At 34.7% G+C, this 26,248-nt stretch overlaps 1 protein-coding gene and 1 long non-coding RNA gene across 6 annotated transcripts in view; one reads left to right on the top strand and one right to left on the bottom strand.

Annotated features, from left to right (window-relative positions):
- Positions 1 to 19,809, bottom strand: part of LOC134164002 (uncharacterized) — a 68,029-nt gene extending 48,220 nt beyond the window's left edge. The window contains exons 1-3 of the long non-coding RNA XR_009964947.1: positions 19,766 to 19,809; positions 18,727 to 18,859; positions 4,001 to 4,131 (exon numbers count right to left, since the gene is read on the bottom strand). This is a non-coding gene — a long non-coding RNA (uncharacterized LOC134164002). The remainder of the gene's footprint in view (positions 1 to 4,000; positions 4,132 to 18,726; positions 18,860 to 19,765) is intronic.
- CDIN1 (CDAN1 interacting nuclease 1) overlaps positions 1 to 26,248 on the top strand; it is a 129,401-nt gene that overhangs the window by 84,876 nt on the left and 18,277 nt on the right. The window lies entirely within an intron of this gene.

The following is a 26,248-nucleotide window of genomic DNA, read 5'->3' as shown; positions in this document are numbered from 1 at the left end:
TTGACAAGAGGATGTAAAGTCACTAGGCCATCGCACAGAGATCTCAACATGATTTTCTTTAACCTTAAGCTTAAATGAACACTGCTTTAAGTCAGGGTTTTTAATAAGAAGTCATAAACGCTCATATCACTTTTAGTTCTAATAATCACTGTTTTATCAGAGAAGAGAAGAAATATACATAGTAAATTATGTTTGACAATCAGAATTTGATTTCGTTATTGGTTGTCTTTGACCATTACATGAATTGCTGTTCTTCATTTTAATGTATATTTTTTCATGCAAGCTGCATATGATATTGATATAAACATGGCATTTGTGTATAGTGTTATAAATGAATTTTAGCTCTTGATTAAGGCAAACCAGATGACAAAAATTATGTGTTTGTATTTACCAATGTCAGAATAATAATCTTTAAATCTGTAGTCACCTATGCTAATTTTAGCTTTTCTTTCTCAATAATTTTTAATGTGACTTTACACAATACCTTTAAACAATCTAGGAAGTATGCAGGCCATACTTGCTCAAAGCTTTTCTTTATTATATCTCTCCCGAAAGCTGCCTGCATAGTGCTTCCATTTTGTCAGGGAGCAGCCGTCCACAGTATTAACTCTTGCGCCATCCCTATTATGAGCAACTATCTTTGAACATAGGCTGTACCTTACTGAAACTGTATTACAATCCCAGAATTCTATTTCTTTCCAGTTCACAACCATACCAACTTAAAATTAGGGTTTTTTGTTTTGTAGCCTGTAATATTTCCATGACAGCTTTTGTGGTGATATATAGTAATTCTTTTCACGCTTTTTTGTTGCTCTCAGATTGTCATCTTTTCCACTCACCCATATGTTTTCTTTAGAGTGATTACTTTAGGGACTGTATAAGTAGTATCTTCTTTTTGAAGTCCTGCCTTTCCACACCTAAGTTCTATTACTTGCATGAGCCATTCGTATATTCATTTCCAGGCAGACTGTACTTTTTGTCAAAGTCCACTTTCAATAATTAGAAAAGTACCACTGTTTATTTGATGACATGCGTAGATCTTCAATTCTTACTTATGTTTTCTATGGCTTTTTTAGGCTTTCTTCACAAACTTAGCTACCAGATACTGGTGGATACCTTTTTTGTCTTTCCTATACAGTTTGCAGCACACTAGTCAGGTCTCAATAAGCCATGCAGCTTGCCTTTTGCTAAAAATTTTTAATTGGTTTTCGTGTATCTTTATTAAATAAAAGCTTGTCACATGCATGCTTTACTGTTGTAGATGCAATATGCTGTTGTCTGTAACCTGAGCCTGTGTTTTTCATCTGTGCTTGGACTGTATCTAAGTTGTCCATAGAATGTAGTTAAGGAAAACAGACCTTTTGTATTGTCAGTTTTATATATGTGTATATATATAAATATACATCTATATATATTATGTTACATAAAGGTATGTTGTACATATATATATAATGAACCTTTTTGTTTGTCAGTTTCCAATTATATATATTGGAAAACTGCTATGCATTTACAAATTGTGAGAGACAAATTCTGATGTACACACTTATCCTGGTGGAATGCATAGCAGACTCCGCTTACATTTCTGGTGCTACCTACCTGTATTCTGGGAAACAGTGGATGTTGCTGTTTGTCAGCTGTACAGTATGTAAATGTTATTAGATATTCCTGGAAGATTAAGAGCTGATTGAATAGGAATAAGGGGAAGCTTTTTAAAAGCTAAATCTAGTTTAGTCATTTCTTTCTCTCAGCAAGCCTTTCATCCTGTGAGAATCTTCAGGTGATACTACTTTTATTTACCTTTGCAGGGGAGAACAATCAGTGTGGCGTCAGTCTGTGTTCTTTTAACGTTCCCCTTAGCATTTAACCACCACCATCATCAGAGTGGGCAGGAAATGGTTTAGAAAGGTATAAGTGATTTTTGTCGGAGGAGACAGGTAAGTTGAGTTAGCAAATGAATTCAAATATTAATAATTTTAAGCAAGAACCGTTGGCTTCTAAGTTTCTTTCTTCGAGTCCACATGTATTAGGTTCAGAAGACTGAAATATAGTGCACCAGCAAACCCAGAGTAGAAAGAAATAGCTTTGAAGTATTAAAGTTTTGGCTGATACTAGCCGAGCTTTCTGATACTTTTTTATGTAAACAGTGGCAGTTACCACATTGCTTATCAAAGCACATGGAAAAAGTGTAACATCCTGTAACTAAAACATGGTTACAGGGCCGTCACAGCAGACAAGGGCATTATAAGAGAATAACTCATTGTATTAAGCCGTTGCATTTATTCACTGGAAACTGCTGTCTGGACACTTTCAGTGTAAGAATGTATTTGTGGTGGAAAAGTACTATAATCACAGTGTACTCAGTTAAGGCTTCAGAATCATCCTCAAGAAACAATAGTGACAGTATATAGAAGTGGCAGAACTGAAATGCAAGTATAAAGTTATTAATTGAGGGTTGATTAAGATAGCATGTGTTATCCATAGGAGATGTTCAGAAAGCTTTGTAGTGGGTACAATGACAATGATTAGAAGCAGGAATGCTGATCCCTTCATGCATGAAGTAGTTTGTCCCACTATGGAGTTCAGAAAACTAATAAAGCTTCTGTGAACCAAAGCCATAGAGGATTATTTTAACTAGGTTAAGACATTTTCTAGAAATGCTGGCCTTTTTTTTTTCCTTTTTGTTTTGCATGACTTAGGGAATGAGCAGTTACCTCAGAAAAGGCAAATAGTAAAAAGTTGTTTTAGAGTTACTCTTAGCACAGTACATCGATTATCCTTGCCTTTAAAAAAAAATGCAAAATTTAACCATATTTTAAACTATCAAAATAGTTAAATTGACTTTTTCTGTTTTTTTACAAAGAATTTTAGTGACTCAGAAGTGCCTGTGATTCAGGAAATGTGAGCATAAATTAATTTGATGCTGATTAGAAACCTGGAAATAGATCAGCAGAACATAAAACAGCTACTGCACATATGTCTTAATAATGTCTATAAATGTTTCTATATGAAACTCACACATGAGGATTACAAAGATTCTTATTTTTTTGAAATGTTTATACCATTTCAAGCTACTCTTTTCTAGAAATGCTGTTCTATATTTTCTTAAAAGAGCTTTTCAGAAAAGCAAATGCCATAAATATACCTTGGGATAGTAGACAATATATAAATACTTCTCATATTTCTTGTATGCATACTATATTTCTTTCAAACCATAGTTACCAAAACTTTACTGTGTAAATCTCATTATATGTTGTTTGTATCAGAATGAAAAAAATATAATATGCTGTATAATTTAAAACTAGTATTGAATTGCTGACATTTTCCATTGCATGTGAATGCCAAGTTGAATGTTCAGCTTTTAATAAGGAAATAGCATTTGTTTTAACGTATCAATGTATAATTCCTGAATATTAGTGCCACATAATTGCTTTATCCCAGAAGACTATGAAATCTGCTGACAAACTGAAAAATTGAAAGAAAACTTTAGTGGGAGCTAAAGGTCCCAATTTCTGTTCCATGTCCTAAAGTTAGTAAAAAAAAAAAAAATAAAAAAATAAAAAGAAGAAGAACTTGTCAGTATTAATAAAGAAGTTTGATAAGAAAGTAGAATAGGAGGCAAATTTACTGATTTCCCTCTTTTATATTGTGATTCTAGGGAAATCTCTATCTGCTGGAGTTTAGTATGGCCCAGTATTCATTATCTAAGTTTTCATAGAATTTAACTGAACTTCATCCCAACTAATGAGTCATTTTGTAAGGTAAATTGATGTCCTATCTGCTATTTTCATGGGAAAAAATGCAGGCAGCAATCCTGCTGCCTTTTGCACATCATCATATACCCTATCTTTTTAACTAGGGCAAACTTGCATCATACAAAGATTAAATTTCAGACATTCAATATAAATGTTTGTATTTTTTAACAAGTACAGTTAAATATAGGTACAAACATGTTATCCATGTGTATCTCCTGACACATATTCATGGATTTTATGCCTCGCACCTTTTCTTTTTTCCTATGGTTAATGGATGGGGTAATTCAACTGCATTTTTGATGCTTTTCTTGAGGTAAAGAAACTCTACCTTCAGATATTATTCTTAGTTCTAGGTAATCCAGTTTCTTAAAGAGCAAGTCTGCAGAAAAAGAAATAGAAATAATTATGAAAAGAAAAAAAGCCTTTATAACATGATTTTTAAAAATGGTTTTCCTACTATTGTTTAACAATGATTTTTGAAATACAGAACTTACTTCTAATTTAGTTTTACATACTACACAATTAAACACTGTGATTGTGTTATTGGTTATCAAAGGTTACAGAAAATGAGAAGTATTTAAACACAGTTTTATACCTATTTATGATAACAAAAAGAGTAGCTCTTACACAAGAGGAGACATAAATACTGACAAGATGTGAAGGACTTGTCAAATCTCTAATTGCTTTGAATTAAAAATGCATTGTAAAGGTATCGTGATATTGTATTTTGGGATTTTTTGTTTTGTTATGGTTTTGTTGCTGGTTTTGAAGTTGATTAGTCACTATCCAGAATGAAGGAAAAAATTTAGAACAGTTGTTATTGTTCTTCATTCTTTCATTGTTCTTCAATTTGATGATATAGTCATCTTTGTTATGTGAATATGCTTTTTAAAAATAAATTCTTTCCTGTAAGCAGTATGAATTAAGAGTAAAATCTCAACATTGCTTTTATATTTCATGTTCAGAAATGTTCTGTTACTGTATGAAGTGGCTTTGGAATGAAGTATTTCCCTGCTCTTATCATCTTGGTGTTCGCTATGTGTATTGAAACTACCCCTAGAATTCCTAATAAAATGTGTTAGAAATTGCTATAGAACTGAACAAGAGATACTTTTCCTACAGAGTTTAATGTTCAAGTATAATACAAGAGTCAACATGTTTACAGTGCAGTGCAAAGAGGCAATAAGATAATATTGGTCAGCATAACATTCACTGATCTGAGTACATCAGCAGACTGCTAAATTTTTCATGTGTTTTGACAGATGAGAGATTTAGAGGAAAATAACAGATTGCTTTTGTTAATGCTTTTTGAGAATTATTTCTAACCTTGAGAGGCAATTGGGGATAAAGGATAAAGGTGGTTTGCCAATTCAGAGTTGGATTTGACAGCTTACTAGAGAATGGAGAGAGATGATAGAACCGTGAAAAGCATATAGGCCTTCCTCTGTAATGGGTCTTCCACTTTCCAAGCACAAAGAAAGAAATTACATATTTAAATAGTCACACAATTTTTTTTCAAAATTGGTTTGGATGGAAACGAGCAGTGCAGACTGCACTGATCAGTTCATAGAAAGGTACTTTACGGCAATACAGGGAGGAAATGAGCACTTTTAAGGGCATCTCATCTGTGTAGATGAAATGAGAAAGTAGGAAATAAAGATACCCTGAAGAATGAATTAGCTGTATTTGAACATGGGGGATAGGAGGAGCTCCAGAGAGGACTCCAAATGGAGACTCATGTGAGGGCAATAGGTGTTCTTAATAGATGAAATGATCGTGTTGACCATAATGATTAAGAAAGAAGGGTGAGAAGGATAATGAGTGAAAAGCTCTGTTTAGAGGTGTTGTCAATTATCTAGTTATGAGATACATAGAATAAATTGTTGGGTACAGGGATTGTCATTAATTTGAATATCTGTGAGACATACCTGGCGGAAAGTGGATCTTGCCTGTCATCCCCATATGTTACTGAGTTATGCATCATGAAAGGGGAAGGACCCCAAAGTGTAACTTTGAGAGATCCATTATGATTCTAGGTCCATATTTCCTTGTTGTGCCTTTACCAGCATTGAAGTTTCCACCACTTTCAGTTTCTGAATGCACACCACATGCTCATAATAATTTAGCTGCTAGAGGATCTGACACCCACATCTCTAAAGGGAATGCTTAAGCAGAGTAACACCTTTTCAAGCACAGTTGTGATGTTCTCAGGTTCATACTGCAAGATTCTACCCATAAATGCAAGACAGATCTGCATTTAGCAAGACCTGTTGCAATGCACTGAATCAGTAAGGTAGAGGTACTCGCCGAGGTTGCACTTTCTAAATAAGATGTAGAGAGGCTAAGCTCAAAGCCCTTGGGTACTCCCATGGAAAGCTGCAGAAGAGTTCTGAAAGTCTTCTATAAGACATGCAAGTCTAAAACAAAACCCTCAGATCTCAAATATCTAGCAGTGACAGCCCCACTTTCTGACTGAAGCCTTTCAGAAGCAGTGGGCCTCCATTTGTACCTGTGGAACCCAGGTATGGATACTGGATTTCTTAATTGAAATCATAGAAATGTGGTGGTTCAGATGCGTGAAAAGCCCAGTCAAGTAACAGTTCACAAAAAATAATTGAACTGTATACCTTTCTTAAGGGGATGGTTTAATGTTCTAGTTGTTTGTTAATTTGGAGCAACTCTTATCTGCATATCCAAACTACTAGATACTGAACTGCAACCTGTTGGTTAATAAATTTATGAGTCTGGAGGTTATGCTGGGCATAGAAAGTTCAAGAGTAGCAAGAAAAATGTTCTACAAAACCATACAGTCCATAGACAGAATTTGAAGGTAATCATATTCTTCCTTTGAGAGATATGGTGTGCAGGTAACAAGTCTTTGTGAATACCATCCTACATTACAAGTACTGATTTTGTTCTTTTCCCAGCCCCCATAATGGTAGTATTAGAAGATTGTATTATTTACATTGATAGTGAAACACTAATGCTGTCATTTGAGAGGGTTCTAGGGATTTTGATTTTTATTCAAGTGTGGTTGATCTAAATCACGACAATGTTTAATTCTTAAGTCTGAAGACAGAGTGAGATTTTGCAGTATTTCAAATAGCTAACAATCACAGTCCTGATGCTTTACAGGCCAGTAGTTAAATGTGATGTTACAGGACAATGCAAATTCCATTGACCTCATCAAATTCTCTATTAAGAACACATCAGGCATAGTCTCAGAGAGAGTAAAGGGTTTTCATTGTTACCTCAGCAAAAGATGCGTGATATCTTTTTTGTCCTTCCTAGTACTCATATGGTTTCTCAGTTCTTTTTGGAATTAATAGAATCTTTCAACTTATTGTGACACAAACATCTTGATATTATCATCTCAGTTAATAAATATTATCAACTCTGTGAGTTGATTATATTTATTATTGCTACTTTTACCAAGCAGTTCTACTAATGTGTTTCTCAGGTCAAGAAGAAACTTAAAATGTTTTTAAAAATTTAAAATACATGTTGGCTCTGTTATGTAGACTGATCACTGTAATTTTTCTGTTGGAGATTTTAGAAATTTTGCAGCTTTTAGATAGGTATATAACCTTAATGCAATTTAGAGCTTCAATTCTTAAATTTCTTTTTCTAAATACATACAATGGGCAAATATATCACTTTTTGAGAGGAAAAAAATGTCTTCTGATTTTATGAAAAGCTTCAACTGGACATAAATTATATCCTGAAAAGTTCATGCTGTTAATAAAATGGAACACCTAAATAAACTGCAAAAATGCTTACAGGTCAGCATTCTAAAATATGAACTTACAATGTATAAAATTATATTGTACAAGTAATGAAAATTAAATAAAGACAAAATTGGTAAAAGAAGAGGAGAAAGAGGGGGAGAAAAGGAAGGTGTTAGGGTAGTGAATATATGCGTTCCTGTTTCTATTGTCAACATGAATTTAAATCAATCCTATTACAAAATTTGGCATGAGTATGTGTGTGTTGTGAAAGCATAGTCAGCCTCTTTAAATTCAATGTAATTGACTCCTGTGATCTGTATATACTGCAATCTGGCTATTTAATGCATATTAATCTCAGCAGCAGAAGAAAACCTGAGATTTTTTTTTCAGTAGTTGCCTTTCTGTTCATGCTTTGAGGTGTTGTTTCTGAAAGTCCCAAATATAAGGCCCATTTATTCAAATTTTAAGAACATTGCTATTGTCAGTGTTTTATTTGAATATGGAAGGAACAAGAAACAGTTTTCACATGAAAAAAAAATACATTTCTTCTTCACTTTCAAAATAAAACCACAACAAAGACACATGTCACTTCTACTTGCGCTGCCCCCTGTGTAGGATGTCTGGGGTACAGCAATAAATAGTGTGGAAAATGACAAATTCTGTATCATTCTCTAGATGAAATCATTGCTTTGTTAGAAACAATGAGTAGCTAGCCACTAACTGCATTGGGCTGCAATTTCACCTCTCGTGTCAGTGGCTCCTAATGTAATCTTCCCTCCTCTGTGACAGATTTTTTGCAGGCTTGGCTGCAGAAGTACATAATGTTGTTCTTCAGAAATGTCTAAGAGTCTAGTAATTGAAAAGTTTACAAGAAAACTTGTGCATACTCTGGGATTGGGTGTTATTCATGATCAGAGCTTTAAATTACAAATTCAACCTGATCATCTTGTGTTGCATAGGCAGATTCTAAACTTTGTTTTAAAAGTTTTAAAAGAACTATTTCATTGGAAATACATTGTCTTATGAAACAACTGACAAAATTCTGTGTGTCCTTTGCAAAAAGCTGCATGTTTAATGCAATAAAATTGCATCATCACACTTTAAATTTGAAGTAATATTAATTTCATGAATCATGTATGTAACTTAAAAGTTACTGTGGTAACGTCATACATTTTTCAGATAGTTTAGTAATCGTGTAATGAACAGACTTAACTAATCATCAATGTATGCAAAGTAGGGTAAATTAATATTACGACAGTTTGTGGACCCAAGTCAGCACACAGTAATTGATTGGTTTAAGTTCCTAACTGAAACCGTTTTCTCATGATTTTTGTACTTAAAACGTTATTACATACAGTGGAATGTCTGAATGTAGCTAGCAGAAGTGCTAATAGATAAAATGTTATTAACTGTGTCTTTGAAGCCTGGCAATATGAAGATACACTGTCCCTATTGTCATCATCTTTTATTATATTGCTTGGTGAAGACAGCTCTTGGGGGTGCATATTTTAATGCATCTGAAGATTTTTAAAGTTTACATTAGATAGAAGTTTAATTACAAAGATGCAGAATGAGCAGAATTGATTGTGGTATAGGAAATCTCACAAAACTATGAGCTGTATTTTTGTCTTTTTTCAGGATACAGCTGTTGCAGGTTTAGGTGGAAGAGGGAATTTGCTTCTTAACAATGTGAATTCTCATATGCAGTTTTTAACCTGAAAGGCTAAATTGATTTTCTGTTTTAAAATCTAAAGTTACAGGAGATACAACTTCAAAGTGAATCAGAGCTATGTTTATCCCTCTTATATGTCAGAGTTTAAGTGCAATGTTTTATGTATACAATCATCATGACAGTTACAAAGGCTATAGAGAAAAGCAATTATATAATTGCTTTAAAGAATTAAGTAGCATGGATAAAGGCTTTTAGAAAATACAGAGTGGTTTTAATAATTATATCACCTGAAGTCAAGCTGCAAAATTATGTCCTAATTATTTGCAATGAGTAATTATCTATAAAGTTATAAGCTTTGAAAGAATTTATGAGTGTGCGGGAATTCTTTGATTTATTTTTTTTCCCACACACACTAAAACAATACCCCATCATTTTCTATTTTAGCAGTTTCCACAACTTAAACATTAAATTCTTATTGTTGCTTTCTGTTATATTAGTAGTGTGTTTTGCAATTCTAATCTTCACGTTTTTCTTCCTTTATCACCGAAGTAGGCCTTTTGAAGCCAGAAAATTTTTCATAGCAATATTGACAGTGTTCGCATTTGCATGATGACAGCCAAGGAATGGAGCAGTAATTTTTGAAATTGCAGAAGTATTTAGAACAGTGATAAAAGCTGAAATATATTTTTGATGGATTGAAGTTAAGCATACATGATTTTTCCTGCTGTCAAAAGGCTCTGAATTTAGTGAATATTTGCCTGCTGTGAGAATGCAAGATTAACATCACAACCATCACCCGGGCACCCAAACCCTGCAATTTAATAGCTTTTTAGGTTCTTTCCTTTTTCTAAACAGCAATTAATCTCATTTTAGTACAATTTTCTCGTTTCTGAAGTCGCTCATTGAATCGCTGTTTTGTTCATATTTGGCTTCAGCTCCTCTGCATAGTCATTAAAGTCCCAATTAATGTCACCTTTAGCTGAAGAGTACTCATTTTTATTGAGAAAATGACAGTTGCTGCCATGAGTAGTGCAGTGTAATATACATTAATTGCCCTGTAACACTGGTAATTACGAGTTTTTCAAGCCTCTCAGTAAACTGTCATGCCTAGACAAGACTGTGCTAAAATAGATTACTCATTAGGGAGACCTGTCCTGTTTTCTGGTGGGTTCTTAGTGTTGGTTTAAAAAAAAAATCTTGAGTTTCAGCAAATAGTTGCCAAAAGCAATTTCCTACAACAACATGTCTGTGTTCGGTTTTCCAGTCATCACTTAAGCCTGCGGTCAGCAAACAGCCAGGGTGCTGTGGACTCTGGAGATGTCAAGATTTCAATGTTTATTTAGGTGGATCACAAGGATAAGCTTAGCAATTCGTAATTCAATGCTTAATATGGATGTTATTAAAGGTGCCTTTTTCAGTGTTGTGTTTATGACAGGTCTACCTGACATTTTAGAAGAGCAGTCAACATTATCAATATTTTATGCCCCAAAAGACTTTAGCACAGTACTATAGACTGTCCAGTGAGCTGGAATTACTGAATCCATTCTCAAATAATTGTTATGTATGAACATCAGGGATTATGTTGTAGATGATGTGGAATAATTATCAGATCTTTGAGGAGCTGTATGCCATTGCAAGATGTATTAAAAAAAAATACAGAAAAAAAAAATGTGTGGAAAAATTTGGTTAATATTGTGACCCCCTCTGAAAATGAGGCTCTAATATGTATATTGCTGGAAGACCCACCTGCTGATTGAACCAGGATATGGTGGGAAGCAAGTTCTTAATTTCAGAAGGAATGTATTTCACTGCTTTCTCTTCTTGTCTTTCTCATATTTTATGTTTGTTCTTAAAGACAAAATAGCCTCCTTTAAAGCTTATTGCAGCACTGAACTGACAAAAGAAAACCTTTGTTTTATCTCTGTTATAACACCTGCTTTAGGCAATCTGGTCTTTCGTGCTCTCTCTAAATGAATTTTGTCACAGCCTTTCATATTCTTCTGTGGTGATGAGCTAATGAAAGTAGATAGTACAATTTGTGCTGACCAGGTAGCAACTGCCAGCTTGCAGCTGAGGATAGTTTAAAGAAATAAATAAAACATAGCGTTATATCACTGATTTATCCATTACATGACATTAATAGTGAGAAACCTTGGTGTGTTTATCTGTTTGTATTGGTGTGCATTTATCGAATTGTTTATGACAAGACTAATTGGGGTAATTGTAGACGCTGAAATTACCTGTCAGCTATATGTAACCACACTCCCTTTCTTTCTGACAAATGATGACAACTGAGGGACCCCGTTGCATTACTCATGATGGCTTTTCTAGTGGTAATAAGGACAATAGGGGCCCTGGCTAATTTGACATGGACAGCCTTCACAACAAGAAGCCAGCTAAATGACTTGTCAGTAGGGGAAAGAAGTCAGAAAAGTAATGGAGTCCCCCATGGCGCTCTGACAGGGAGATGAGGCAATTTCAACAGAAAGTGAAAAGGCTTCAGTTTGTCAAGTATTTAGAACAATCAGAGAACAGCTAGAGGCTGGAACCTGACAATAAATTTGTGAACCATGGTAGCAGTTTCATATAGGTCAGGTATTTCATAATGGCTGTGAAGCTTTCAGAGGTTTCTGCTTTCGTAGCATACTTCACATCAGCCAACTGGTGCCTTGTCACCTTAAATTTGTGCTTCACTTTACACAGTAGGAGTAATGGTTAAGGTTACAGAGGAACGGCAGTGTAAGACAGCATGATTTGCAGACACCAATCTGTTGAAAAATAAACAAAAATTTAGATAGTAATAGTGTGATTGCATCCATTACAAGCTAGCGGTGTTAACATGTTCTTTATGATTTTGGCCAACACCCTTTTTATGGGTAAGTGAAGTACTTTATTTCTTGTGGAAAAAAACTAGTAAAATCTGAGTCCCTGTTCCTATCCTTTCACCCTACTGTACGTAGTTAAGATTTCTTAAGGTTCATTTCATGCTGCTTGCTGTTGAAATGTATTCCAGTTCTACAGTTTTGACATCTATTGAGACACTAACTGATGACACAAAAGGAGAATTTGTGACTTTTTTTTTCTGAGTGCTCAGCAGAAAATAATGTTCTAAAAAAAAAAAAAAACCACAAAAAAAAACACACCGAAACCCAAATCTCCTAGAATTAAATACCAGTTCGGTGTCCCACTGTTGGTAGGTCTTTTTATCTGTGGCTTCAGTAGTCTGTTAGGTTGGTAAGGTTTTTTATATCAATGGTTCTTACCTATTTATTTGCATTGAGAAAAAAGTCAAAGTATGATTAAAGCGCACTTCAGTACAGTACTGTGCTTTCTGAATTACTGACACAAACTCCTGAATTCTTTTAAAGTGTTTATGGATTGAGCACAGTTAGTGAGAAGTATCAACTTGTCTTTCTGGCAGTGATTGTTTTGTTAGAAAATAGGATTGAATATATTCATTTTAATGTTTTATTTACAGTCTGATTCCTTCATTTTGCCAAATGTCCTGTTTCTTGCAGATTTTAAAGCTAGTGCAGCAAATGTTTGAGAACTGTGTGGATTCTAGCTTTTTTAATAACTGCTTCAAGTTGTCTCATTGCATGACCAACATATTTCTTGACCTGGTCTTGCTAACTTTAGTTACATAAATATTTTCTTACCCCTTCTCATTTAAATGTATAGCATAAAATTTTCTCTCTAGGTTAAAGGTCTTAGATTAGAAACTTTCTGTGCCATATTTAAAAAGTAAGACTGCTTTGTTGACATGATTCCAGCTCCTCCACCCCCATCCATTCCTTGTAATTTTTTTGAGAGTTATGCTCTTGCTCTTTTAGTCTTATCACTCAGATTTGAAGGAATCTTAATTTAGGACAGCCAGGATCTTGGCCTTTGATTCCCAGTACCTGAGCATTTCAGAACTATATTTCATTTCTAGTGATTTTGTCAAGGAAATATCTTGCTAAATTGAAGAAGCTTGTCATTCTGCAAGTTGGGCCATTGAGTCCAAGGTTATAGATGTAGCTCCCCTCTCCACCCCGAAAAAAAAAAAAAAAAACAAAAACCCAAACAAAACAAAAAACCCACTCCAGACATGAGGTGATTATTTTAACATGGTATGTCCACACCTGCATCTCCTTTATTCTGTTTGCCTGTCATGCACATGTTAATGTAAGTTTGCCAAATATTCTATACCTAGTTCTTTTCTAAGATGTGTCTCCAGCAGAACTAAAGAAATCATCAACATATGCTAAAGTGCCTATTAATAATGAGTCCATGGCTGATGTCACTGCCACAGTTTGGGTTTTTTCAATAATGGGATGCCCTACATGGCACCAGGTTTGCTGGCATTAGGTGGGATACAACTATGTTTCTATGCATATCATAGTTTCATTGCTATTAACTGCCTTCAGTAGTTCCACTGACTTTGTTAGTTCATCTTACTTCATCTCAGCTTTCTAAGAGAGGTAAGAGGTTTTTTTATCACCTCCTCTTCCTCCCTGTCTACCTCCATATGCTTTAATGTGCTTTGATGCTTAAGTGTTGTTATCCAGACCTCGATCAAAACAAGAAGCCGATATTTCTATTTCACTCTCTACTATTTCACTCTGTCGTGGTTTAAACCAAACCAGACAACTCGTTCACTCACTTCCCCCCCCTTCTTGCCCTCCCCCTACTCCTGGAGGGACAGAGAGGAGAGTCAAAAAGAATGCAACTCCCACAGGTTGAGATAAGAACAGTTTAGTAACTAAGGTATAACACAAATCACTACTGCTACCACCAATAATAACAATGATAAAGGAAATAACAAGGGAAGAGAATACATCACCTCACCACCAGCCAACCAATAACTCGCCCCCCCCCCTCCCCCCAGCCCGACCAAGCACCAACCCATACCTCCTCCAACCCTGCAGTCTCCCAGCCCTTCCGGCTAACTCCCAGTTACCTCCTGGGCATGACGTGCTGTGGTATGGAATACCTCTTTGGTCAGTTTGGGTCAGGTGTCCTGTCTCTGCTTCCTCCCGGCTTCCCCTCCTTCCTGCCAGAGCATGAGGCTCACAAAGTCCTTGGCCAAACCAAAACATCCTTGTTATCAGCTCTGTTCCCAGGCCGAAAGTCAAAACACTGCACTGCACCAGCTACCAAGAAGGAGAAAAATGACTGCTACTGCTGAACCCAGGACACACTCTCAGTCTATTTTCACTCTCTACTGTCTGCAGTTCAGCTGTATGACTCCTGCTGGGGTCAACAGTGGCATCCAAATAGTTGAAATTCCAGCTACATTTATTCCTTTACTTTCTTGACATATTTAATTTAAACCAAAATTTGATTTTCTAAATACATTATTTGAAAAGAGCAAATGTAAAAATGATAGACAAGTAATTAATTCATAGCAAAGTATGGACAAATTCAAAGCTGGCAAAGCAAAGGCAGGCATGGCCCAAAGTCTTTAATGCATGCTGTGTGGATCCTGGATGTTGTGGTACAGCTCACTATTTTATTTGGAAGCTGTATTTATTCAGTGGGTAAAAAAAAAAAAATCATTTGTTATTATATCCTTTTCTATTTTGTGATCTGTTGCTTGAGAAACAATAACTTAGTTAAAAATAAACAATTAAAATTAAGTGTTCAGTGTTTAGGAAAATGTCTTTCTTTAAAGAAAGATACCTTTGAAGTGTCTTTAATAGTATCTTAAAAGGGTAGTATTTCAATGGTACCGTGAGTTTTGGAGACTGTTTCACAATGTAGTGGCTACACCTTGATCTTCCAATGTTGCTTGTTGAAAATTATCCCTCATAACACCTTTTCTATCTTTTCTTCAATAAGAAATTTCCTTACTAAGTTTGATTTAGGAGGTATTTTCAGTGCTTTTATCACATTTAGTTACTGGTCTTGGAGGAAGAGGATTTCTTCATTTTTTATTTCTTTCAAGTCAAATGTCTATTTTATTTATTGCAGAAGATGCTAGAGCTTTGCAGGACTGACAGAAGTTATGTGTTGTGGCAAGAAGCATCTATATGGGAAAAAAGGACACTTCAGTTCTGATTTAGGAATCAGGAGGCTATTTCTTTATGCAGTGGATTAATTTAATGAAACATTTATAAAAATCACAGGCTTAAAAAAATCATGACAGGACATTCCTTATAAAAGTTGTATCTAGACTAAACTGAATAATATTTTTAGCAATTTGAATTCAATGATTTTTATATAAAGATAAAAAGGAAAATGATGAGTAAATTCTGAAAGGCATTAAACAGATATGTTAAAGTTTTGCACCTAATCTGCTGAAACAATGGACGCTATTTTCCATTGCCAGACCTTTGAGTACTTGCCAAGCTCCTGTATTTCTATGTACTTACGACTTTTCATAAATATTTCCATTATATAATGGTGCATAGGTCTATAGTTAGTATATTCGAAAAGCTGACATAAAACTAGTGCAGAAAATATTTAAACGGAGCTTTAACTTTTGAGGTTTGTTTGGTTTTAGATTTTTATTTTTCATATAAAGATATGCAGGAATAGCATAAATCAGTTTCTTGAATACCTGTCTTAGTCTGGCTAGAGTCTAACCAGTACAGCCAATGACAATCTCAGTTCCTGCACTGAGTATCCCTGGAATAGAAATATAGAACAGACTCATTTATTCCAAAACTGCAAACAGGTCTTTGCGTATCAGTGCTGCTTCTATTAAAGCAGATACTGCTGCATAGTTTTAGGGGATGTGTGTGTCATAATTCTGAGTTGGCTTAAGTATTAAGTCTTCCACAAATATAAAATCCTTTCACCTATGCTCTGTAAATTACTTTGAATTCATGAAGGTATTGTGAATAATAGCAGATTATAGTTCATATGGCTGCTAAATCAGATTTTTTAAGTTCACAGCCATTAGGAAAATGTCCTGCTATGTGCTATTCCTTTATTAAATCATGGAAGGAAATGTTTTTGCAGAAGTACAATAGCATGTTCAATTCTTAAATGCAGAGCTCCCTTACACAGAAAAATGTTTAAGACCTTTTGTACTGTGTAATGCTAAGTGCCCGTTCTACATTCCTGCAATGTATTTACTTACTTTATTACAAGGAAGGAGTCACTGCCTGTGTCATTAGCAGGTATAAACAAGTGATGAAAAATCTGGCATAAATATGTAGGTTGAAATATAAGTAGCTTTATACATAGAAGTAGATATATTTACATATGATTAAACTGCCTATAACCAATGCTTTTGTATGTTTTCACTAACAATTTTAATTGCAAAAGAAATCCAAATAATGTGAACTGTATTTGCCCAATCTGCAGTCTTAATATCCTCTCAGCCATCTATTCCAGTAAGTATAATAACTTCCATTTGCTTTCTTGGCATGTTCTTTCATTTCTCTGAAAACTAAGGAAATAGGTTGACTGGGAATTTAATATACACTTGCACTCTAAAATCAGGAGAAGCATCTTCCAAATACAAGGAAAGAAAACAGCAGAAGTCACTTCTTCTGTCTGGACATCCAGTAGGAGATGAAAATTAAGCTAGCATGTTCCATTCTTCACTACTGAAAAGAGATACACAGTCTTTTTTAGTGGAAGGTAGTTTAACTTCCCTATTTCCTCCTTTTAGTTTCTTTAATGTAGCATTGTTATCTTTGGCTCATCCAAGTTCAGAAGTTTGTTTCCTACTCAAGTAGGAAAACAACTGGACATGCAAAGGAGAAGCATATGTATGCCAAAAACTAGTTACCTAATTATTTTAAAGCTACTTGAGATAGAAGAAATATATGAATATATATATGTAGATACATTTATTGTTACTGCATAGTTGTAAAGCAGGAGTATGTAACCATCACCCGTAATAAGTGAAAATCTGCATAGGTATTACAAGCATCATCATTTTATTATCAAATGTAAAAACACTGCCCAAGATGTTGGTAGTAATCTGTAACTAGATCACTAGGTCTCTCTGTCAGTTTTAGGCTTGATCATTCCATAATTATCAGAAAGGGTGGATGGACTTTGATTTCTAAAGTCCAGATTCATATGTAATGTCTAGAATCACATTAGTACCAGTAAAAGATGGCATGAAATAAATTTTCCGGTTAACTGATGGCATATGGGAAAAGTCTGTGCTAGTTAATCTATGTGGGGTTAAATTTCATTTCGGCAGCTGGCAAAGCTTGTTACTCTAATAATTGGAAATAATCAGTACAGAAACTGTTGAAAATAATCAACTGCATATAGGAATATTATTGATGAGCAAAATGCCATTTGCTATTTTTACTGCCTTTTATTGTATTTATATTGTAATTTAACTACCTTCTAATTAGTTTTAACTTAGCTCAATTGGAAGTAGTAAAACCTACTTATCTAATAACTGACACGCATCATAAAGAAACATACAACCTCCTTATTTCCCCTAGGTCAGTCATTCATGAACTAATTAACTAAATTTTTGTTTCCCCACTTTTTTGAAGAAAAGCAGTACAATTGAATTTGTCCTTTTTCCCCTTCCCAAAGCAAAACACAGAAGCAAGCTTCCTCCCCCCAAGCTGCATTCTTAACTGTTAAAATATCCTAAAGCACTTGATCACATTGCGTTTTAATTTCCAAGCCATGTGTTGTATTAGTGAAGTGCACATGTTACTGATTTGAGCTGAAAGTTCTCAGTCTGTTTAGCAGAACACCAGGCTGGCACGAACAAGGTCCTTGATAGGTCAGAGGCCTTAAGTTGACATCTTTCTTAAATCTTACTTTTGTGAAAACTAGAAGCACAGGTCAGGGCAGCTAGCTGATGGCATTGCCTCTTACAACCACTGATTAGATTAGCTCAACATTTATCAACTACACACAGACTAACACTTAACCTTTTAACTGCAGAGTTTTGATGTATCCTTATTTTTTAATGAGGATGTTATTGTCCCAAAGTGTTGCTTAAAGCTTTAGTGCAGGTTTTTTCTCCCATTTAGCTGACTAACAGGCTTTAAATGCTTTATAATTCAAAGTGCGGTGTTTATAACTGTGCTTTGTTTTGAAGTCAAAGGCTGAGAAATTTTGCTCTGGAACAATTTATTCTAAATATTTCTATTGTATCTGTTCCATTAACCTAGAATTCAAGATTTAATTTATAGCTCGCTTAAGTGCTAGCTGGTTTTTATCCTAAACCATTAACACAGAAATATTTACAATTGGCTTTTTCCTTACAAAAGATGCCATAACTTACTACTTCAGATGTACCTAGTTACTTGTAACTCATTCTGAATATGGACTGTAATAACCTGGGTTTTGAAAACTAATTCATATCTCTACAGGGAGCAAAGTTGCCCGTGATTCCACATCCAGCAGGCTGAATTCAAGGTTTTAATTCTCTGTTTGAATTTGGGACCTATAAGAGATATATTTTGCTAGTTACAAGTGTGGGCACAGTAAAAGACTGCAAAAAATATTGTCACCAGTAACCTAAAATAATCCTGAACTTACAGACTGATTGGAAGATTTGAAGCTCTTGCTGTGAGAAACCAGCAAGCAGGTAGCAAAAAAACAGCAGATGCAGGATTGTACAATTTCAATGTAGGAAGCGCTGAGATCTCAATACCATACTGAGGTGAGCCTCAGGTAGCTGGGGATTGTAGTCACTGCAGTTCTGAACTGGGGTCTTCCAGGGCCCAGGAGTGGCTGAAACAAGTGCCAGTAGTGGCAAACCGTGACATAACACTGGCATCAACAACCTAAAGAAAACTGAAATTACATTGTGAGTATTGCCAAGTATATTATCTACAAACAGTATAACATCAACAGGGCAAAATAAAAGCAGAAAGTCACAAATAAAAAAATGGGAATGTTTACTAAGTAATAGTATTAACTAACTGGTCCACTGTGGTTTAGTTTTGTGTTGTAAATCCTGACAGCCAGTTATTTTTACCATGAGCAGCCGGGGACACTGCATCTATTACTGTCATTTGACTCCATGAGTGTTACTTTTTATTGCACAGGTCAGTTAGATAGAGATTTCCTTAGGACCTCAGCATCAGGAGTCTAAGTTAGGTATGAAGGACTTGAAAAGCACATAGGGTGGGTGACCACATTTATGTATCACCTAGTGAAAATGCCTTGTCAGCAATGAAGAGGACTGTCAGTGGTCTAGAATAGTATCTGCTGCTTCTACTTAAAAGGAAGCATTAAAAACTCCAATGTAATCAATAAGTGTCTCTCATTACCATCTAAGTATCTGGAATGGGAATTTCCACAAAGGGAAGGAAGCCCAATTCAATAAAAGGTTGGTTTGGGGAGTAGGTCTTCTTTTTCATTATTAACAACATTACCTCTTCCTATGTTAATGTGATGTCAGTAAAGATGAAATGTGTGAAAGCAAAATAGAAATTTTAATGTATGATTTATATTTTCAAATCCAAGTTTGTAAACAGGACAGAGGACACTAATGTTTTCGGGGGGGGGGGGGGGGGGCGGTTAAAGGTGGGGAGAAATTCCTGTTTATGTGCTTCTGAATTTTTAAAACCAGTTTTGGGAAGCAGCATTATTTTCAGTCTGTTTTTCACCTGCCTTTAGACTGTGTGTTTCAGCTCTATGCCCTAACTCCAGTCTGGGTGTACCATGGCAGACTGCCATATCCATACCTGTGTAAGCAAAATGTTTCTCGTATGGTCCCACTAGTAAAAATAGTGATCTTGGAGCAGGATTCCAACATCCGGGGGTGGAAGGGTAGGCTGACAGCAGTAACCAAACAGATCAAGACACAATACCAAACATGAAAGTTTCATTAATCTAGAAAAGAAAAGCAGAAGAGGGACTTGCATTTTTTATTACCGAGTCTCATGTTATCTAGCCATACGTAAACAATTTATTTTCCTGCTTAAATTAACCCTTTGATATTGCCAGATGACTTCAAGGCCCTATTTTGAATCAGTCGTGTTGTTCAAAGCAAACACTGTTTCCTAAAAACATTTTTTCTTAAAATTTAATTATATGCTCTTTAGAAAATGGTTAGACTTAGCACTTCCATCAGTATCACTGCAGACAACAAAGTCAACTTGAATATCAGTTATTTTATTTGAAAGTGGTTATTTTATTGTTGGCAAGCAATATGAAAAACAGACGTGTTTAGGTTTAGTCAAATTGTGGTTGGTGGAAATTAATATACCACTCTCTAAATAAATTGAAGCCATTTGAAACTGCCCAGATCCTGGAAGTTAATAATCTTGTTCTATGAAAAACAAGCTCAATATGATGAAAGCTGGGTTTAAAAACCATGGGCGTATGCTATAGCTAACATAAAATGGTGGCACTTCATTGTTGTCACTGTTGCTATCTAAAACACAAAGTGTAGTGGTAAAAAAACATTGCAGTAGTAATCAGCTTCTATAAGCTCATATTTTATCACATAGTAGGGAAATAACAAATTTACAATGGTTTTATTGTATTATACTTATTAAAAAACAAAACAGTTTGGTTGAATTTATTGATATATAAAAGTGACTCTTGACTACTTCTCAGCACTTCCCCTTGGCATCAGTGTTTTAAAGGTGGTAAGTTGTTGTAAGGTTTGTATAGCTTCCCATTCACAGAAACCACACAAACCATAACAATAAATACAGTATTTACCACTCTACAGTATATCAGCATTATTTTTGAGGTTGCATTCTGTTTCTATGAACACCAACTTTCTTTTCTTTATAGTAGGCAGGACTGTGGGCATGTGCTTAATTTCAGGTGAATGCTTTAGATGTTTCTACAACATCCATGTGCTAATGCATGAGTGGAGTTTGGTTGTCTTTATATACTTCAGTATTTGAGGACAACCAACATGATAAGGCTGAAACTTTCAGAGATATAGAGAGCATTTCATATTTTAACAGCTTAGATTGTCTACAAATCTATCCTGCCAAATGAGGTAAATATATATACCAAGCCTCAAGCCAGACTTCTATTAGAGTGAATTTTTACTGGCTTGATTAAATGCGTAGGATTTGGAAGATACTAAACAGTCTTATACTTCCCTCCTTAAAATAACTAAAATGTTATCCTTGGAATTAAGCGCTTTAGGTGCTCTGTCACTTTCAGTAGAGAAAAAAAAAAGCGCAATCTGCAGTACATCATGTCTGTTTTGTCTTTATATATCTAGGAGTAAGTGGGCTAAATATGAGCCAATACATCTGTTTTCTGTAGGTACATCAGAGGTTACACAGCTAGGAGAAAGCTATTTAAACTTAAGGATTGTAATAGCACACAAGTAATGTCTCTATCCATTCATAAAATCAGACTAACAAATTAAAGAGTTTTGGCCATGAAAGCGATAAAGTTCCAAATTAGTTTCCCAAACTGATCAGTGAAAGCAAAAAAACTTATTTTTCAATGAACTTCAGTCAGTGTGTGAAAAGTAAAGAGTGGTTGGGGTTTTGCCAAGGTGTAAATGTATTATAAAAATATCCATTTTAACAGTGCTTTCCACATTTTTTTATTCTTAAAAGTCAGTCATTCAGAAAATATGCAGTTTTCTCTTTACTCAGCTGTGTCTTGATAAATTCAGTTTGTCCTGTCATAAAAGTTGTTACAATATTCATGTTGATTTTGCACATATGGAATGGACTCCTACACTGAAAATAAATTGTACAATCTGCTTGGTTTTCAAAACAAAAAATAAAAAATACCCCAAAACAAATATTTTACATTCCTTTTATGCATTGTATTGAAGTCCTGATGAAACTAACTCTAAAAAGAAAGAATGTGTCCTCTTAGAATTTAGGTAAATGTCATGAATCTATAATTAAAAGCAATCACACTTTCATCTGGAAAGGGCAGATTATTCCTCTATATCATGTACTTTTCTTTAATCAATTTAATAAATTTATACCTAAAGGGTGGGTGAGTGGGGGAGGGAGACCACAGAAACTTTTTTCTTTTAACACAGATTGTCCAGAAGGTAAAATTCATGGATTAGAAAGCAGGGGTGGTACACAGAGTTGGTTGTAAAGTTACTGAAATCTCGCTACATTTGCCTTGTCGTGAGGAAAAACAAAATTTAGCCAAGATTAATTTAGCATAGAACATCCCATCATGAGCATACTCTGTCTCACCTATATATGCATACATATTCTTGTGTATGTAAAATTATATATAACTGTGCTGCTTTTTACTACTAAAATATATAAATCATCAGGTTAGCTCTTTCTCTGAGCTTATTCTCCAGGAATCTTTTCAGATATAATTTATAAACAACTTTAAGTTAAAAGACAGGACCATGAAGTGCAAAATAAATACTGAGTTCAAGTTGCCAGGTTGTGTTTCATTTCTTACAAAGCTTACCTCCAGTTTTGGGGTGAGCTTTTTGGTTTTTTTCATTTACCTCTTTTGTACTTTTTGGAATTATTTTTTTTTTAATATAGAGATCAGCTTTGCATTTCTGGAGGTCTGCAAGTGGATAGCATTGTTCATGGAAAACAAGCTACTACTTATAGTAATTTTTTGGTGTCTTTTAACACTTCCTTTTGGCTCAGCCATTAAAGCAGACCTCTCAGAAGATACATACATGCCTGAGTGTATTAACAAAGATAAGCAAATACTAAAAATCTGAAAAGCTTCATCAGACTGCACTGGTGATAAATTCATTTATGCCATTTTTATGCCAAAGCACTCCAATGGCCCATTTCTTTGATTTCTTACAGTATTCTTCTTTCCTTTATTTAAAGATAGTCATTGTCACTTCAGAAAATCTGTGTTTTCTTGGCTATTGGGGGCATTTTTGGACAGAGAACAAAGTTTTCATATGTTTCAGCATTTCTGCTGCAATGTCAAAGTATAATGTCTGCTTCAGTTCAGCTGAGACTATGTAAATTATTTGAATAAACTTGAAATGTTTGCTTTTCTGTAGTTTTTGATAAAGCAACAACTGCAGTCCTGCAGTGCACAGTATTTAATGTGGATGGCTGTTGTGGCTCTGAAGGATCATATCTCCCCCTACTCTTTTTTCATAGTACATCATTAGAGTTGAGGAAATCTAATCATATTCCAGCATATTAAAAGAGGGGAGGAAATGCCATTTAAAGCTGAATTACATTTCCACAAACTAAAATTTTAAATGTTTAATTTTGATCAAAAATTACTGAATTTTAGTGTTGCTAAAAGTGGTAACTTCTGCATTAAAACTCCTAATTGTTAGTCTGACCTCAAACTGAGTGTTAAAGGTTGAGTGTCCAGATTTTACACAGCCAAATAGTGATATGGTGCATTCTTCACTGCTTCTCTGGTGTCTGTACAGGTGGAAATAGCAACTGGAAAAGTAAATTGCTGGGACCAAGCTGAATTCTGAAAGCATGCTAGTTACAGCAGGGTTTTATTAGAAGAACTGTTACTAAAGAGCCACGGATAACAGTAACATGAGGCATCTCATGTCCATCCCTGACTTCTTAATAAGAAAGACTTAGAAGTGATTATAAACTGTCGATGGCATTTTATTTTTATTTTATTTTTAACTCTGAAAGCAGCTTTTTTCTTGCTTTTATTGAATTTCTGGGACTGCAATACAAGGAAGCATTCATTACTCTTAAATCTGGTACTGACAAGTCATGCACTGCAAACATAATTCATGTTCAACTATTATTTTGAAATTCTGTATCATTTTGTTTACATCTCATCCTGTTTCTTCTATTGATGTCAAATTATGATATAAATGACAAATAGAGTTGGTGATCAATGACTAAAATACATGCTGATATAATCAAAATGGCATAAGAACAGAGGATCCATTAAGTGCGGATCATAATGTATGCCAGAAATTAAAATACACGGCTGTGAGATGCTTTACTGTCATGTGAGATTTCAGTGCCTCTGTTTACCTTCCATTCATGTAAGGGAATCATGAATAAGATAGAATGCTTCAAAATAAGGAAAAAAAATAGAAGTAGTAAACAAGGTTATATCTCAAGAAGAGAGTAATTTTTTTGTTCATTACTGGTTTTAATTCATTTTGAACTATTGCAAAAATTTCCACATCATCATGCTGACCACCTTGCTTTTTCATATTGCATCCTGTGAACTATGAGATGACTGTCTGTGACTTAATGGGCAGAGCATTATTTATGAGATACATTTTCTTCAATTGCATTTGGAAAGTCCCTATCATACAGTCCAATGGATGCAACTCCTGATTGAATGGTCAATATTTCTTTGTTTGTGTTTTAATGAGGTAATCAAAATCATTTTGCCCCCACATTTTGAAAAAAAAGACCACATATATAAACAGGTCTGTGTAATATATGTGTGTTTATGCACAACATCCTTAACATTAGGCACTATTATTTTAAGATACTGACTATTGTAATAGTTTTACGTTAAACCTACAAAGACAGGGAATTCAGAATTACTGGCCTATCCTTCATACAGTCAGTGAATTATATCCAGGCACAAAGTGGTGAGTAAAGATTTTTAGCCTGATCTCTGAATTTCTTTGTGGCTGTGGGTCTGTCAGACCTTTAACAATACACTAAAGCCGCTGGTTAGGGGCTGTGGTTTAATATGGACTCATGCACATGGCAGAGCTTTTACATTAGTGCTATTTCTTTCAATGCGTTATAGTGAAATTGTATTTTAAAACTAGGCAAACTATTGATGCTTTTATTGAATGGAATAATTTATTATTGAAATATTTTAGTCAGTTGACATTTCATCATCGAATAACAGTAAACATAAAACACATTTCCCATAAGACTGTTCTTGAGAGCCAAATATTTACCCTTCACTTAGTCTAAAGGTAACATTGTAATAATTAGTCTATGGGCAAGATTAAACATAGAATCATAGAATGGCTAGGGTTGGAAAGGACTTTAAGATCAGTTAGTTTCAATCCCATGGTTGCAGGGACACCTCATGCTAGAATGTTTAACTTCCAATTACTATTTTTAAAATTGGCATTTAATTTTACTCTTCATGGAGTATGGGTTTAGTCATTGAAAAAGCTGAACTGTCAAGATTACTTTTCTGGTAATCTCTTAAAATTATTTATTAGAATCTCATGCATCTAGAATGACCAAAATACGTAAAACTGTAAGTCCAACATGATAATTAGTGACTTTTTCAGATTCATCTGGAAACATTGGAATTTATATTAAATTAAATAAAATTATATTTAATAAATTAAATAAGTAAATTATTTTAAAAGGTGTTTCAATGTAAAATAACTGTAATATTTATTGTAAAAATTAAGAGCTTCACATTTAAATTCACCTATCTGGTAGTACACTAAAATCGTTACATTTTTTTTCTGTTTTATGGAAAAAATGCTGAGAACAGATAATATTTCACTTAGTCCAGTATACAAGGTTGAAAAAGGTGGTTGCTTGTGTGTCATATAGCTTATCTTTGACAATTTATATTTCTGAAATTGGGAGACCATTTAAATGTCAGCATTTAGTATCATCAGCTTTCATTACAAGTTTCTTGGCAGGTGCCAGTTAATGCTGAATTAAGAGGTTAACTGTCTGCTTTTCTAACATAAAGCTTTTGGGATTTTTTTATTGTCCAGGTGTTTCACCCCACACTTCTGTTTCACATAGCTTTCTACATTTTGTCTTCACAAAGACTAAATCCATGGTGACAGTGGATTTAGTAAACTTTTTTTCATCTCTCCTGCCTCTCATTTTTTAAGCATCCTAAAATCATGAGTTATATGAAAAGGATTCTTGTTAGAAGCAATATGTGGAAATAGAGGTGGTTCTTCCTTCAAACTTCTGACACTTTATGGCTCACCCATACAGTAAATATTTTTGTTCTGTAAGTGACTGGACAGGAAAGACGGAGTAGTTGAGTGTACACTACCCCACCGACCCCCCACCCCACCCCCCCCAAAATAGTCATCCTCTTTTTTTTTTTAATTCAGTTGGTGAATTACCACTCTGTGTGTGTAATTCAGTTGTAGCCATTCTGGAGCATAAACTCACTAGCTGTACAAACAGAGTTAAGAACTGCAATAAAGTGTGTGCATAAAATGGGGGTTTGCTGTCACATTTGATTCAGTTGCTATTGCTTTGTTCAGTTTTACTGTAAAGTTAAGCTCTATTTGTAAGCAAAAGAAAACAAAACCCAAAACTGTTCAGCCGTTTCTGCTG

Source organism: Pezoporus occidentalis, unplaced genomic scaffold, assembly GCF_034315485.1.
Source record: "Pezoporus occidentalis ecotype Australia unplaced genomic scaffold, CSIRO_AGI_Poc_V1 ctg21, whole genome shotgun sequence".
NCBI classification, from domain to species: Eukaryota; Metazoa; Chordata; class Aves; order Psittaciformes; family Psittacidae; genus Pezoporus; species Pezoporus occidentalis.
This window is presented reverse-complemented; position numbering and strand designations above follow the sequence as displayed.